Source organism: Symphalangus syndactylus, chromosome 4 (genome assembly GCF_028878055.3).
Source record: "Symphalangus syndactylus isolate Jambi chromosome 4, NHGRI_mSymSyn1-v2.1_pri, whole genome shotgun sequence".
Taxonomy (NCBI): domain Eukaryota; kingdom Metazoa; phylum Chordata; class Mammalia; order Primates; family Hylobatidae; genus Symphalangus; species Symphalangus syndactylus.
Window position 1 is genome coordinate 51,238,094 of NC_072426.2, and position 3,338 is coordinate 51,241,431.

General features: G+C 39.8%; 1 long non-coding RNA gene across 1 annotated transcript; it reads right to left on the reverse strand.

Moving 5' to 3' along the window:
- Window positions 1-1,330: 1,330 nt before the first annotated feature.
- LOC134736469 (uncharacterized) lies at window positions 1,331-2,569 on the reverse strand. The gene is made up of 3 exons (XR_010120487.1): window positions 2,526-2,569; window positions 1,991-2,194; window positions 1,331-1,478 (listed from the first exon to the last, which is right to left on the reverse strand). It is a non-coding gene; the product is annotated as an uncharacterized lncRNA (long non-coding RNA).
- Between the last annotated feature and the right edge of the window lie 769 nt (window positions 2,570-3,338).

Here is a 3,338-nt window from a genome sequence, read left to right on the forward strand (position 1 = left end):
TGAAATAAGAGACTGTAGGTATGGGGTAATATATGGATTCAACATGGATTTTTCTCAACCACAGCTAAACTATCTTCTGCAGTTTCTAATCTGTGAGAAACAGAAAATCAATGCTGAGCCTTTAATAGAGCAACCTGACCATGAAGGAACGAGGCAGTCATCAGGTAAGGTAACTTACATTGGATCCTTTCATCCTTTCATCATAGAGGGAATAGTTATTGTCCCCACAGATGTTTGTTTTGGATATGGATTTGACCGCCCTACTGCAATTGCTTCTTTATGCAGTAATTTACTTGTGCTAAATGAATGCCTTATTCACCAACATGGTCAACTACATACATCATTGCTTCTAATCAAGAGGATAAATGTACTGAAAAATAAGCGTAAGGCAATGGTCACATGCCCATAGACTTCACTGGTTTCATTATGTACTCCACCCCTAAATAGTTGACCTGACAAAAATAATTGTGGAATGGCTTATTAAAGACTTCATTACAGTCTGGCTGAAAGATACTTTGGAGATAGATATATATATATATCTATCTCCAAAAGATAGATATATCCAAGTATCTATATCTAAAAGATATATAGATATATATACAAAAGATATATATATTCAAAATATATATCATATATATATATTTATATCCAAAGGTGTGTGTGTATATATATCCAAAAGGTGTATATATCTCCAAAAGGTATATATGTGTACATATATGTATATATATCCAAAAAGGGTGTGTGTTGTATGTGTGTGTGTGTGTGTATATATCCAAAAGACCTGAAAGCAAGAAGTCAAAGGTCAAAGAGATACTTGTATGCCAGGTTCACAGCAGCATTCACAATAACCCAAAGATGGAAACAGCTTAAGCATCCATCAACAGATGAATGGATAAACAAAATGTGGTATATGCCTGGAATGGAATATTATTCAGTTTTAAAAAGGAATGAAATTCTGATACATGCTACAACATAAACGAACCTTGAAAACCTTATGCTAAGTAAAATAAACCAGACACAAAAGGGCAAATATTGTACAATTTCACCTATATAAGTAATCCAAAATATGCAAATTCATAGAGACAGAAAGTAGAATAGTGGTTACCAGGGACCAACGTGGGGAGAGGTGGAATGGGGGAGATATTGCTTAATAAGTACAGAATTTCTGTTTAATATGATGAAAAAGTTCTGGAAATAGATAATGGTAATGGTTACACAACATTGTGAATATGCTTAAAGTTACGGAATCATACACTTACAAATGGCAAATATGGTATATTTTATGTTGTGTATGTTTTACCACAATTAAAAAATAAACAAATCCCCCCGGAAACCATAGAAACCTCATACTAGTAGGGTCGCCAAGAGTTCAGACCTCTCAGGCACAAAAATGATGATTGTTTCACCAGGAAAAGAACTTAGGCCAGCTGGGGTGTTGAATGAAGGCATAGTAAACATTGAATGGGTAGTAGAGGAAACTGTAAATGTCCACAATAAACTTGTGATTAGTTCAAAAAGAAGAGGATGGTTGGTTACAACTGCTTATCATTTCCTTCCTCATTTTTTAAATCCATTTTCATTATCTTAAATAGGGTGAATTGCTGGTGTTACTTTTATCATTTAATCCCTAGGATACAAGCTAAGAAGATGGGATTTTGACTAAATTGGAGTAGAAATGAACATCACTCAGAGATAGATTCAGTGACTGACTTTTTTACTCCCTTTTTAGGGAGAGGGTGAGAATGTATTTGTAGGAGGATTCATTGCATTATATTTGTCAGGTCCATGTTGCTCTTTCTGTTATTATTTGTATGGAAAGAATAAATGATATAGGGTATGACTGTGGTAGATATTGTAAGTTGTCTTACCCAACTTGCACCCATCCAAACCCTCTTCTAGCACAACATCCTCTATTATAAAGGTTGGAAAACTAAAAGCTAAATTTTGAAGACTCCCTTTACCTACAGTTCTTCCAAACAGACACACCTACCTGAGGTTTAGATGTAGAAGTGAGCAGTGTTAGGTGGTGGCCATATACAGGAGATCAGATCTTCTGGCAAGGACAGTGGCCCATCTGGTTCTTCTGGGCAGCTGCTAGCATCGAGTCCTGTTTCAGGTTTCCCCAGGAAGCGGGCTCAAAAATGGAGGTCAGCATGGAGAATGTTTTTTAACAAAGCACTCTCAGGATCAACACCTGTGGAGGAAGGGAAGGCAGTAAGATTGTGCAGAGGGCAAAGTAGGACTGCAGCTTAGTCTCATTAAAGGCCTCAGCTGACCCCATGGGAAGCTCTGAAACTGGGATGACCCTGGAGAATTGTCCTGAGTTGAATCAAGAGGGCCAGGTACCTTCAGTTGGAGCAAAGGTAATTTCCAGACAGGGCTGACAGTTGAGCAACACACCCGGCAGCACTTCCAGCAGATGGTGGAATAAGTCCTTCCGTACTCACCAGGGGATCTGGGTGGCATATCACAACATCCACTAGAGTATACCCTTTGCATTGCTTGGATCCACAGCCTTCACATACCTTCTGGAAGTAACTCCTCCAGGACTATGGTGGCCTCTTTTCCTGGGACAAAATTGTAAGAAGAAGGTTAGCAGTGCAAGCTAAAGTCCCCACCACTGCAGTTGGTCACGTCATTTCTCTCCTGTACTTCATATTCTATATTTCTCGAACCTTTAGGTAGCTCTTCTGGTTTGAGTAAAGTGTCTGGTTGGATGGGGCTGTCATCAGTAGATTGCTGAAAAATATTCCACAACCAGTTCTCCAGGGGAAAAAAGAGTCCTGATTTACAACATTTGCTGCTTTCTGTAGTGACAATACTCCTACTGTGGCTATTACAAGCTCCCAGTGGGATATCTCTGTTGCAGGGTTGGGTAGAGATGCATACATTCAGCACTCAGAAGCCTGTGTGAGCTACCTTCAGCACACCTCTGGCTGTAATGCAACCACTGTACATTTTCAGTTTGCATCACGTTCCAGGGTGACTCAGGTAAACCAAGCTTGAGTTCTATCCTCCTTCAGCTGGCCGTATAGATCCCCAATATGGCAATACGTTCACAGTTGTGAGCCAAGAGGACACTAGTGTAACATGGTAGATACCTGGGGTTCTCATCTAGCTGCTCATGCAGCTGCCTTGTGCCCATCAGCCCTCATGTGCCTGATCCTGAATGTACTACTTCTGTCTTAAATGGATTGCTTAAATGGATTGCTTGTCTTGCCTGACTCATAACTCTTGCAGAACTCAGTTGATGACAGGCAATTCTGGCTTCATGGTCACTTGATGACCCATGGTCAGGTGTTCTATCTCTACCATGACTTAGTTGCCAGTCAGCAGCT